The sequence below is a fragment of the Trichosurus vulpecula genome, chromosome 5 (assembly GCF_011100635.1).
Source record: "Trichosurus vulpecula isolate mTriVul1 chromosome 5, mTriVul1.pri, whole genome shotgun sequence".
Classification (NCBI taxonomy): Eukaryota; Metazoa; Chordata; class Mammalia; order Diprotodontia; family Phalangeridae; genus Trichosurus; species Trichosurus vulpecula.
The window spans coordinates 98695196-98708282 of record NC_050577.1 but is presented as its reverse complement, the minus strand read 5'-3'; the positions used below and the strand labels follow the sequence as shown (position 1 = coordinate 98708282).

At 34.9% G+C, this 13087-nt stretch overlaps 1 pseudogene; it reads right to left on the bottom strand.

Moving 5' to 3' along the window:
• Positions 1-9085: 9085 nt before the first annotated feature.
• On the bottom strand, positions 9086-11430 carry LOC118850963 (annotated as a pseudogene).
• Positions 11431-13087: the final 1657 nt, after the last annotated feature.

Here is a 13087-nt window from a genome sequence, read left to right as displayed (position 1 = left end):
AACCAGAGCTTGCTCCATGATTATGTGTAATAGGAACCTTTCCATGAAATGTGGTACGAGGGGGCTCTTTTAGACTCAAATTATCCCCTTTCTTGATAGACATATAATAAATAAATTACCATCATACCTCGTGTTCGACTATATATATATATATATATATAGCTAGGTGGCACAGTGAGTAGAGCACCGGCCCTGGAATCAGGAAGATCTGAGTTCAAATCCGGCCTCAGACACTTGACACATGTACTAGCTATGTGACCTTGGACAAGTCACTTAACCCCAATTGCCCTGCCCCCAAAAGATAAAAAATTACATCATCATTCCCTTCAAGAAATCTTTAATATATATATATATATATATATATATATATATATATATATATATATATATATATATGTATATATATATGTGTGTGTATATATATGTGTGTGTATATGTATGTGTGCATATATACATATATACACATATACATATACACACATACATACATATGTATATATACATATATACATACATATGTGTGTATGCATGTGTATGTGTGTGTGTATGTGTATATATATATATATATATATATATATATATATATATATATATATATATATATATATATATATATATATATATGGCTAGGCGGAGCATTTATGAAACCGTTGAACCTGAAGTCAGGAAGACCCAAATTCAAATGTGACCTCAGACACGCTACACTTAATAGCAAATCACTGTAAAATGGGGACAAATTGAGTTAGTATTTCTAATGCATTTTGCAAACTTTCAAGCAATATATGAATACTAGCTATAATTATTATTTATATATAATATATAAATTTTAACTTTCATTACTTTGCTAGTCAAGAAAGCATAATCCTCTTGAAGTAGAGGAAACATGCATTGGTTAATAGGTTTTAGTATTTTAAAATATGGAATTAAATTGGAAGCTAAACCACAGATACCAAGTAGCTAATGAAAATATTTACCCATTTACAAAGTCTATAAGTTATTACAGGGAAGCAGTGAAACATCTTTTGTTTTTAATTAAATAGAGAAAGAGTAAGAAAATAACCTTTGGAAAGTAAGATTGTGTTTTGTTTTGTTTTTTACTTACTACTTAAATAAAATGGTGTCGTAATTGTGTATATATAACTATACACACATATATACATATACACATTTGTATATACATATATATATATATTTAATAATTAAGCTCAAAACTAGAAGACATTCTAATCCTTATTGTGCCAATTCTTAGCTATGGGACATTCAAAAGTCACTAAAATTCTATAATTCTCAGCTTCAAAGGAAACTTGTGAGTATCGAATGAAATAATCGTGCTATAAAATCACAAAATGTTACTTGGAGACAAGGTATGGATCTGTGATTTCATTTCTGACCTCTGGGTCAGGAATCTTTGTCTTCCAGTGCAAGTGGGCCCCTTTACTACAATTTGTAATTAGAGATCTACCTGAAAACCCTTAGAGATTTACTTGCCCAGGGACACATAGCCAGTAGGTATCAAATAATTGGACTTGAACTCAGGTCTTGCTGACTCTGACAGAATTTCTCCATCTGCCATGGCTTATGTATTCTTGCAATGCCAGATAGACATAAGATATCGAAACATCTCTCCTGATTCCCCTTGGGATGAAAAAGTACCAAGTATCTCACTTTTTGAAACTATTTTAAAATGGCAGATTAGGTAGACAATACTGTCACAATGTTCTCGTTTACTCGGCATTTGTAGAGAAATTCCTCAGGGGGCACTATTTCTATTTCTCCCATCAGTTTCCTGGATATTCTTTGGCAACTCGTAAAGCATTTCTGCCTTTTGTAAGTGGAATTCATAAGCATTAATCAATAAACATTTATTAAACTCTGCTACGTGTCATGTACCGTGAGTGGTTAAGCATTTGAAGAGATGGTGTCTGAGATGCTGTCTAGCAGAATCTAAGCTCCTTGTTTGCATAAATATTTGTTTTTGTCTGTATCTTTATTCTTCCTATAGCTATACTAGATTGTAAACTCCTTGAAGGTAAACACTTTCACTTGTCTTTATATCCCCCTCACCACAGTGGATTCTTAATATAGACTTGTTGATTAGGTTTATCTCCAATTCCTTATGGGTAATACATAATTAATAAATGTGGCTTTTAAATCTAATTAAATTCTAGTTCAATCCGTGATTTATTATGGTGCTTGAAAATCCCATCTTTTAACTGACTACTTTCAATTGCACATCATGTTTTAAAAATTCTCCTATTACTGAAATGGGCAACACCTCACCATAACCTACACTAGTTTATCAGATAACCTAGCTGTTACCTAAATGAAGACAGGACACTGAGGGGATGAGTACAAAACAGAACATATGGATAAGAAAGTGGTTCCCGGGAAAGGTACTGGTTCATGGGCTTTGTTCTCTGTGCAAGCAGGCCTAGTGGGGAGAAAAATGAGGACTTTGAATTCTGAGGACCTATGTATGAGTATTATTTCTGATACTTGGAAATAAAAGTATTTGAAATTGTGTGACCTTGGATAATTTATTCCCTAGGCATGAGTTTCCTCATCTGTAAAGAGGGTTATACTGGGTTTTCTCTAAAACCCTTTCTCATTCTAGACCTATGGTCCTTAGAACACGGTATTATAAGGAGGGGCTCTGGACAAGAGACAAAGAAACAAAGAGGGCTGCTAAATACAAACAACTTTTGAGAAACTAGTTTCAGTGCTAGAAGACCTGGGTTTGTGTTCTTCTTCTATGGCTATGGGATATAAGACATGATACTTCACTGAGTATTAGGTTTCTTTTTAAACTAGAAATGGGAAAAGTGATACTTGCCTTGCCCTTTTCATTAGGATGCTAGGGGTGTCAAATGAGAAAATATATCAATGTTATTTCAACATGTTGCCTAAGACAATACTATTTTGAAATGAGTAGATGGCTTGATCTGAGATTAAAACAAAAGAAAACACTTTCTATTTAAAGTTTTTCTTGCCATCTTTATTTCATTCTGATTAAACTTAATTTTCATATTTAAGGTTATTTTCCCCTTTCTGCTACTTGTTTTTCTTCTCTGCCAATATTTCTATTCTTTCTTCTACATTTCTGTCTTAGGCAAACTGTCAGTTCCTCTTCAAATATCCTATCTGCTCACTTCACAGAACTTGAAGGTTTTCTACTTCAATCATTTCTTAAAGCAGAATTTTACTTGAAACTACTTTGTTTTCACAGCAGTCTTCTCAGGTCTGTGTTTACTTTTGGTGAAGCTTGTTGTTATTAATAATCGCAGTGTCCTTTGTAGGGAAATAGATTTCCTGGAGTGATAGCTCTGGAGAAAGTTAGACAAAAGCACAGGAAAAGGGATTTGGGAATACCTGTTCCGTATTCTTTTCCAAACTTTTTCAGTAATAGAAGAAAATAACTTATATATGTCTTCTTATACCTGAAGTTTTTATCCTTATCTTGGAAAATGATAGGTAATAAGCAGTACAATATTTTATTTTATCTGACTGACTTTATGTGTCTCATCAATAAAGGACAGCTGACCACATAGCCCAGGAAAATGATCATATATTCATTCTTTGAGTTTAGGGTGGATGAACCTGACTGATGAACATACCAGAAAGACAGATGAGGCAAATGGATACCCTCACTTGCCATTTCTGGGGAAGTAGTCTGTTCTTTTATTCAGTTTTATTTTATAACTCCTAGAATCCCTTGCTGCCTTCAAAATTCAGTTTAAATACCACCTTCTTTGGAAAGTCTTTCCGGGTCACCCACCTCCCTGATCACAGGTGACCTTCTATCTCTTCTGTATCTTGTCTGGTAAATAAGTATTGATTTACATGCTATCTCCACCATTAGAATGCAAGTTTCTCAAGATCAAGAAAAAACTTTTCATTTCTTTGTATCCTCAATATTCCATGCATTCCCTGGCATATGGTAAGCATTTCATATATTCTTTATAATTGACAGATTAATTGACCTCTAATTAGAAGACTAAACTGATCCATAGAAAAAATATAGATGACTGAGACCATAATAATCTCTGAAGGTTGTGAAAAGACTCCCTGACCCCAAATATATGCCCACTTGTGATGTTTTCCTGAAAGTCCCACCATTAATCCCTTCTTTGGATAAAGTCTTTGAAGAATCTTTTTAAAAAGCAAATATAATCTGGTAGCATAAATACATCAACCACTAATACTTTAGCAGTAATCAATTTCTGAAATTGGCCCATCTGTCACAAAGCCAGAGTATAAGAACATAAAAACCAAAGCAAGTAAATCTGATGCATTGGAAAGAAAGGCTTGAATGAAAAGCCTGAGATAGCTAATACTCATTTTGAGGTTGCTGGATTGTAGGAGGAAGAGAGAAAAGAAAAGAAAAGAATGTACAAGCACCAAGAGATGAAAAGACAGTAGTGAGAATAAATTTTTTATGCTTCCACATTTTGGCTAAGTACTTTTCTAGGTGACCTATTTATAGACTCTTAAAATTTAGAACTGGAATAAATTATCTGATTCAACACACATATTATATATATGTATATATATATATATGTATACATATATACACACATACATACATACATACATATATATACCCATACATATTAGATATGTGGAAACTGACGGTTATAGGAGTTAAATGTATTACCCAACTTCAAAAAGTTAATGAGTAGGACAAACAATTGTAGAATCGAATTTTTTTAATCTGGAAGAGACCTTCAATATCATCTAGTCCAACCCCCTACTTTGATAGATGAAGTCATTAAGGCTTTTGGAGTTTAAATTTCTTGTCCAGAGTCGCATGAGTAATATGTGACAGAATAAAGATTCAAGTCTAGGTTATCTGTCTCCAAATACAGGTCTCTTCCCTTAATGCCATGTGTCCTCTACTAGAAAAATTAGGATTCAAGTCCAGGTCTAAGTAGAAAATTACCTTCATTTCCAATTATACTAGAGTATCCTTAAGTTTGAAAGCACAGTCAGTTTCTGGGATCACTTCTCAAGAGTTCAGTTTCAAGTGCTCTGTCACCCTTAAAGTGCTAAAAGTATATGAGCTGTAGCTATTGTTAATGTTGTTAGTTTTGTAGGTAGTAAATGAAGTACTTATATAGCAAGTATGACTGCATTCTGCCATGAAGTAGAACTTAAAACAGGACCTTGTCTAAAGCTATCTCAACTTCCCATTGTTTGCCTTGATGGTTTTTGAAGGGTATCATCATAGGCTGGGCATGATGCTGGCCTTCTATTTCCGGTTTGACGTTGGAATGAAATGAAGTTCTCATAGGTCATTGAACAGTTAACAAAAATGGGTTTACTTACCTATAACATAAAAAAGATATTAGCAAGAATATGTTAGCACTTTGCTAACATATTCAGAAGATGTGTCTCTCAAATCCTTGTAGGAATGTATTCGGTCAGCAGTGAAGAATTTGGTTTCTAGACATCTACCAAATCAGAGAAGCCCTAGAAGCCACATTTTCACCAGAAACTATCAGAGAGCTGGGTCAAGCTAGATTGGTGCAAAGGTCAGTCAGGTAGATATATTCATTTTGCAGTCTGCTCTATAATTTCTACTTTCTCTGAGTCAAAGATGTGTAATATTTGAAAATTTAACCCCTGAGGGAAAATAAAAATGTGAATGTGTTCTTATATGAAACTAGCAACCTTTATACTTTCAATCCATCAATGGGAATTTCATTCTTAATTGAAAATGTACAGTTAAAGCCTCACACAGCACTTTGAAAGTGTACCCTTAAGGATGTAATCTTTGTCTCTGGCATGCGGCCATGTGTGTCTGAGTGTAAAAATGAGTTCTTAAATATTCTTGCTTTTTTGTTGTGGTGCTATTTCTTTGGGCCCAGAGTATGACTTAGAAAGCAGCTTCCCTTGTCTCATTTATAGTTAAGATATAAGGCTGACTTTCTAATATGCTATGTGATTTCCTGGCACATAACAAATGCATGCAGTGTGCTATGCCTGAATGTATTTGGATGACAGTTTTTATGGAAGACTCTGCTTTCTAGAAAACTTTCACAAGTCGAAAGGCTTACTCACTTTTTCAGAAACACACACACACACACACACACACACACACACATATATATATATATATATATATATATACACACATATTGCCATGTATTTAATATAGCACCATCATTTTTGCTAATATCAAATTAAAGGTAATAAGACAAAATAAAGAAATTAAAGGAATAGGTATGGACAAAGACAAGGCAAAATGATCTGCATTTGTATATGACAGTTTACTTAAAGAACAAAATTCAATGAAAAAAATAATTGAAATAGGAATTTCAACAGAATAACAAATATGAAACAAGCCAACAAGCATTGTCAATTTTTTTATTTTAATAAGATGATTATTAGTTTTAATATAGTTTGAAGTTGAGTAGGTTAAAATATTCTTTATTCCCAGTTACTTTCATTATCTCCCTTTAAACTTTTGATATTTTGTTCTACCAAATGACTTATATTTCATACTTTTTAAATGTACATTCTAGATAGTTTGATTAGTATTTCATGCAATCTGCAAATCAATAAAGGTGATATGATCGTGTTTGTTTTATTGGCAATTGGGCAATTACTATTTTTATAATTGTTTCCATATTTTCTCTAAGGAATATTTTGCCTGTGTACTTCTATATCTTGAATGTATCTTTGAAGGGTTGAAACCTATGTATTTTGTTAAACTTGTAGTTATTTTTTATAAATTTGACTCAATTCCCTATATATTTGAAAAAATAGGCCTTTCTCAAAGAAACCTGTTGTAAAAATTTTGGACATTTCTTTCTTGTCTATGGTACCTTTCAGTGAAATACAATTTCCTTAATTATCTCTTTATTTCTATTTTTTTGCTTTTGCTTTGTCTGAAATCATGATTGCTACCCATGCATTTTTTACTGCAGTTGAAGCATAATAGGTTTTATTCCATAACCTTATTTTAACTGTGTGTGTGTGTGTGTGTGTGTGTGTGTGTGTGTGTTTCAGAGGTGTCTCTTGTAAAAAAAATGTTGGATTCTGCTTTCTTATCTATTCTGTTATTCATTTCTGTTTTATGATTGAGCTTGTAGTATTCACAGTTATGATTACTGTGTATTTCCTTCCATTCTATTTTCTTCCATTTATCTTTTTTTTTCTCTTTATTCTTCCTCTCCTTGAAAGTTTATTTTGCTACTGACCACTGCCTTTTATCATCATACCCTTTTTCTTATCACCTTCTCCTCCTGTTCCCCTGTTGGATACAGTAGATTTCTACACTCAATTGAATGTATGTATATAATCCACTGATATGTGTATATATGTGTGTATATATATATACATATATATGTATAGATGTACATATATACATGCATGTGTGTATATATGTATACACATTCTTCCCTCTTTTAACTAATTCTTATGAGAGTGAATTTCAAGCATTAATGCCACCCCCCATTTTCTTCTCCATTATAAAATCTCTTCTTTTGTACCTTTTTATATGAGGTAATTTCCCCCATTCTACCTCTTCTTTCTTCCTTCTAACAGCACAGTTTCACAGCATTTCATTTTTTTAGATCACCCCAACATAATCAATTTACACTTATATCCTCTGTCTCCATAGACTAATTCTAACTCCCGAATTAATGATAAAATACTTAGGAATTACATGTTTCATCTTCTCATATAGGAATGTAAATAGTAAAACTTTATTGAGTTCCTTAAAATTTCTCTGTCACGTTTACCTCTTTATGCTTCTCTTGAACTTTGTGTTTGAATGTTAAATTTTCTATTCATCTGTGGTCTTTTCATCAGGAATGCTTGAAAGTCCTTTATTCCATTAATTATCCATCCCACCCCCACCACAGGATTATATTTAGTTTTGATGGATAGTTTATTCTTGGTTGTAATCTTATCTCTTTGGCCTTCCAGAATATCATATTCCAAGCACTCCATTTCTTTAACTTGGTAGTTGCTAAATCTTGTGTGATAATGACTGTGGTATTATGGTATATGTAGTATTTTTCCTTAACCTGGGAACTCTCAGTTTTGACTCTAATATTCCTAGGTGTTTTCATTTTGGGTAATCTTTTGGGAGGTGATCAATAGAGCCTTTTAATTTCTATTTAACCTTCTGGTTGTAAGATTTTGAAGTAGTTTTACTTTATTTCTCGAAACATGATATTTAGGCTCTTTTTATCATGGCTTTCAGGTAGTTCAATAATTCTTGAATTATCTCTCCTTGATCTACTTTTCATGTCAGTTGTTTTTCCAATGAGAATTACACATTTTCTTCTATTTTTCATTCTTTTGACTTTGTTTCATTGGTTCTTGATGCCTCGTGCAATCACGTGCTTCCACCTGCCAGATTCTAATTTTTAAGGAATTATTTTCTTAAGTGACCTTTTGTACCTCTTCTTTCATTTGGGCTGTTTTTTGAAGCTTTTTCTTTTAATTGAGTTCTTTGTATCAGTGCATTTTTGTGCCTTTTTTGCCATTAGGCCAATTCTGTTTTTTAAGGCATTTCTTTCTTCAGTAATCCTCATGCCTCTTTTTTTTTTTTTTTAGTAATCTCTTTATAAATATAAAGATCTTGGGTATGTAAAATTTTTTTTCAAATCATACTTCGATTTCTTACCAGCTTTAATAATAGGTACTTATAATCTTAATTACAGAATAATGAATTCTATTCAATGTAATCTATCTGTACACAAATAGCAAATTAAAAAAATTTACTAAGATTAAATAGATTTGATTTGCAAAAATTTATATCTGACATGTTGTCATGTGCTCTTGCAAAGAGTGCATAGGACATTTCTGCAGCAATCAAAATTGTAAAAATCTTTTTTTGTTAACTTCAGAGTTCAAGTTATAAACATTCCTGATTTTAGTCACTGGAAATATATTGGGTTTTTTTTTTCAAGTTTTTACTTTTGGATGTAGTAGATATTTCACTTCCACATGTAACAAACTTCTTACAGCTTCAAAACCTTTTTGACTTCAAATCATTTAAACAACCATGATTGGACTCAGTCTGATGATCTCTCACAGAATTTATGTTGACATCCTCCGTGTGTGAATGATGTTTGAGGATCTTAATACTTGAACAATCCTGAGAAACAAGTTTCAGAAAATAACTAGGCTTTAGTAGGATTTCCCGCAGGTTTGGGATCATAGCCATATAGGTAAGCAGCTGCTATTACAAGGATGGCTCCAAGGAAGAAGACACTGCTTGGAACAAAATCTTGCAGCCAAAACTAGGAGATTAGTGTTGATAGTATCATAGACAAATATGTTGCAAATTCTTTTAAAATATTATCAGCATATTTAATAACAGCAGCCTCCAAATGCCTGCAGAACAACTACTATCCAGGTCAGTTTGTTATATCCCTAAAAAAATACATTCTTTGATATTAATTCTCCATTGTAAATGTAAACACCCATTAATCCGAATATGCTGCCAAAAGAACCAAGTTGAATATTTCTAATCCACACAGATTGCTTGGTTTCTTTTAAAATTTTCTCAAAATAAACTCCTGCAAAACCACTTGAAAAACAAGCTGTAAGAAGTGCCATCAGACCTACAGAGAGCCTGCTGAGAGTTCCTTACAACACACTTCTTGAGAATACGAGAGCCACTGTACAAAAGTGACACCTGCCATTAAAATCACTAGAGAGAGCCACTGGTAAAAACCTAATTTTTTACTAAGCATGGACACAGAAAACAGTGCTGTTGTAAGAATTTTTAATTGATAACCTGATAAGTAGCTGCATCTAGGTTTGATAATGCTACAGAGTAAATTATTCTAAAGAATATATATTCTTGATGCAATAGCAAGCTTAAGTGTTTCCATAGGATTGTTTCGAATTTCATCATGTAATACTCTATTCAGTGCTCGAAGACTGCATTTGCTATCTTTGTAGACCAATAAAATGCTGGCAACGATCTTCAAAAGTTCAGCAATCACAACTGCAGTAGATGACAAATAACGAGGCCCATCTTCTTTCAAAGTCCTCGAATAACGCATAGTAGGAACCAAGGTGGTAGTCTGAGGGTACGCCGTGTCCGCCGAGCCCCAGAGCGCCCAGCCGCCGCCACAGCTCCTCCCGTGCCCGCCTCCGCCAGCCCAGCGAGTTCTGGCGTTTCCGGGTTCCCGCGGTGCCGTTCCCCAAACGCCCCTTGGCGCCCGTGACCTCGCGAACACTCCGCTCCGGAGCCCCTGAGGAGCGCCCCCTGGACGGTGTCTGCACCTGGAAGGCCTGAGGGGCTTCTTTAGCACAGCTTGGGGAGAGACTCACACCTCCCTCTTCTTCCGCGAGGTCCTTGGGCAGGGGTCGGCCTGGGCCTGGGCTGCCTGTGTCCAGCAGCGCGGCAGAGATGCGTCCAGAGCCTGCGCCTTCCAGTCTTGGGGAAGAACTTGAGATGAGCAGTATTCCCGGTCTGAGGGAACCAAAAATGAAGAGGTTTCAGCAAAATGATGATAGGTAGGGAACCATACGTCTCTAGGGGGTGCTCGTGACCCCAGAATATGGACACTCTGGGTCCTGCCGAAAGAATTCGACTCAAGCCTTCTCAGCCAAGGGAAAAGACAAAGTTTATTAGGAATTCACCATAATGGGTTGCCTTAAGAAATCCCACCCTGTGTGATGCCTGTTTTCACAAGCGGGCCAGATTCAATCTACTGAGCTAGATTGAATCTGAGCCCCTTATGCCTCTTCTACTAAGCTGTTAATTTTGTTTTCATAATTTTCTTGCATAACTCCTGTCCCTCCCCCATTTTCCATTACTTATCATAACTTTTTTTCTTTATTTCTTCCAGGAATTCTTGTTGGGTTTATATCCAAGTAACATATTTTATTTGAGGCTTTGGTTGTAGCTTTTTTCATGTTGTGGTCTCTTTATGAATTTATGTTTTAGCCTTCCTTGACACCATAGTAGCCTTTTACAATCAAGTACTTTTATTTTGCTCATGTTTGCAGCCCATTTCTTGACTTTGAACTCTATGGTGTCTGTTCACCTGTGTGTGTAGAGGCATTCTTTCAAGCTTCAGGCTTTTTAATGCAGTTGTTTTCAGAGTCTGCTAGTTTTCAGTGCTTCCAAAATGTTCTGGAAAAACGTATGATTGATAAATGATTTCCTGCTCTGTGCCCTGGTTTTAGCTAGGGAGGGCCCCTGTTCCCTGGCAGCCCTCTTCTCTGCCTTGGAACTGTCACCAGAGCCCCCTACTCCCTTGTGATTGACCACAAGTGCTTTCTTCTCTGGAAATGGCATCCTGAACTGTGTATCAGTAGTAGAGTTGACAATCAGTGCCAACTGCACCTAGAACCAGCAAAGGGTCCCTTGCAATCTATTTTTGAGCAGTTATCAATTCCTGTTACCATCTCTGGGCTGAGATTTCCTAAAGCTGCTCTTGCCACTGTTGTAGCCATCTCCAAGGCCTACCATTGGTCTTGCCTCTACATGCATCCTGGGCCAGCCCTCAAATTGGTATAACAGACCCTTTCTGCTTACCTCCTAGTTGTTTTAGGCTGGAAAAATTTCTCAGAATGACCTAGTTTGTCTCTATAGCTACAAAATTTGATTTGAGACATTACTTTAAAGTTGTTTGGAAGAGAATGTTGAGAAAATTCAGGTGGATTGCTGCTTCTACTCTATATCTTGGCTCCTTTGTAATTATAATTTCTTAAGATGCAATAATATTCCATTACATCTATATACCACAATGTTTAGTCACTCCCTAATCCATGAGAACCACCTTGATTTATATACCCTTAAAAATGCTGATTTGAGTGTATTGGTAGACAAAAGACATCTCTGTCTTTAACCCAAAGTCAATTCCACTCTCTGATGAAAAAAAATGTTCTATTTTGTGTTCTCCTAATTATGCTGATATTTACAGATTTTACCCATATCTTTCAGAAAGGGAGTGAGAGCCATCAACAACTCATGTTACAGGGTGCTTCGCCATGAGATTTTAAGTGGAGAAGTAGGCTGGACTTGGAGTCAGGAGACATGAGTGATCTTTATAATCTAGTTGTGTTATTATACAAGTGAGGAAGCCAAGATTCAGAAATATTAAGTGAATTGTACAAAGACATGCATGTTGCAAGAATTAGAGCCAGGATTTGAACATAAATCATGGAGATGTTATTTCTTTACTTCCTATGAGAACCCGCCCCCTCACCACGAAGTTTCCTCTATGCTTTCTCGAATTTATGGTTTTAAAACTGTTTACAATCAAAGATCAAATAGCCTTCTGCTGCCTCCTTCCAATTCACAGATAGAAGAACTTTCAGCCGACATCCAAATAGAATTTCATAGATTTTCCCATGGTTATGTAATATGTTAGGAGCAGTTGATGAAAAACCAGGAAGCTAACTACCAGCCTCTTTCTCTAATTCCTCGTTAAATATGTTCTCTCAATGGTTTGGCTATTACACACACATCACAAAACACTAATTTAGCATATCAGATGGAATATTTCAAGGTTTAATTAATGCTCATGAAGTTCTTTTAGATCTCCAGATGAAAGATGGTAGAGAGAAGGGAAGTTTTATTTGTTTTTAATTATAGCTTCTTTGATTTAGTGTTATGTTAATGAAAAACGACAGTGTGATGTAATGAATTTTCTTTCCTTCTTTCTTTTTCATTTGAAAAAGGAGTTAGTCAGAATGGTAAACAGATCCTGGAGCAGTTTTTGCTTTTGATGAAGCACATTTTTAAGCCCAGTGTTTAATCTCTCCACTTCATTCTCATTCTTCACCCCCTCTTCTATCATTATCAGTAGTTGGTGTATATAAGAGTATATCTCTATTGTTTATTTTCCTGCTGCAGAATGGCTTTTTGCCACTGAAAGAAATCCCCTCATGATACAAATGGCCTCTTTCCTGGAAGTGATTATCCTACAGAGAAATCTCACTCTTTTTTTGCCTTAAAAAAGTAAAAGCAATCTTGTCAATTTTTTGCATTCTATTGATACCAACAATATATATGAAAATATGGAAAGTTAAATTTCACCAAGAATTGTGAAAGCTTTTATAGTCAATACCTACACATTTTATATGCATTTAATATAGCTGAAAATGA